At 53.4% G+C, this 1019-nt stretch overlaps 1 protein-coding gene across 1 annotated transcript in view; it reads left to right on the forward strand.

Annotated features, from left to right (window-relative positions):
• The window catches only part of LOC119293428, a 25541-nt gene that overhangs the window by 7016 nt on the left and 17506 nt on the right, over positions 1-1019 (forward strand).

A 1019-nucleotide genomic window follows, 5' to 3' on the forward strand; every position in this document is an offset into this window, starting at 1 on the left:
CGAGAGGCTGCCGGGTGGGGTGCTCCTGATCTGTCGGCTGCGCATTCGTCGTTTTGCTCTTGCTGCTTCGCTGTCTGCTGGTCGGTGGGAGTGGGGTCATTCGGTAGGTGTGGAGGCCGGAGAAATCCTTGCCGGTGGTCGCCAGCCGACAACGTTGATGTCTGCGGGCGCCGCATCCACCTTGGTGGCGTTGTCTTGCCTCCATCACACATACGTTTGGCCTGGAGACTGAATCCCTGCCGGCTCCTCTGCTCTGCCTCCCATCGTCCTGCCTCCTGCTCCCTTCGTGTTGATGTGTCCTTCTCGGCAAGCCCGCAATCTCCACTTCTCACCGTGAGAGCTTCCTGCAACACTATGTCCGGCCATTGCTTGGATCCTTTGTTCTCATCAACTGGTGGTCGTGTGTGTGTCCTCCATCTACCCTCCGCCATGCACCATCTGCCTTGGTTGAGATATTTTCTTTTGAGGCCTCTCCGTGAGCTTCGTTGAGATATCCCTTCCGGTGGTGAATTTAACGCTCTCTCGGTGCATGCTCGCTGAGCCGGCATCTCCCCCTCCATCCTCACCTCTCTGGGCACCCCCACCTTAATGTTGGGTGTGCGATGGCTAGGGGTTGGCAATGGTGCTGCTCCCTGGTGGTGGAACCCTGCGTTATCTTAGGTCTGTGGTTTTGATGTTGCTGTTGCTCATGTGCTCTTGCGGCGACCTCCGAGCTTGCCGCCTTGTTGTCTTGCTAGTGCTACCTCGTAAATGGTTCGGCATAATCTGAGCTGCTTCTCCCAACCACCTATCTCTTCTGGTAGCTAGTTGGCCTTTGTGTTGTGTTGTATCTATGTATGGGGTGTTTTGTGTTTATCTGTTCTTTTGCCCCTCTGGCTGTATGTTTTTTGGGTCCGGTTTTCCTTATAAACTAGATCAATGTTTTTGATCCGGTCTTTCTCATAAACCGGGTCACGGTTTTCGACTTGGTTTCCCTTATAAACCGGTTCATTTTCTTTGAATAGAGATCATATTCAGGT

The sequence above is a fragment of the Triticum dicoccoides genome, chromosome 1A (genome assembly GCF_002162155.2).
Source record: "Triticum dicoccoides isolate Atlit2015 ecotype Zavitan chromosome 1A, WEW_v2.0, whole genome shotgun sequence".
Lineage (NCBI taxonomy): Eukaryota > Viridiplantae > Streptophyta > Magnoliopsida > Poales > Poaceae > Triticum > Triticum dicoccoides.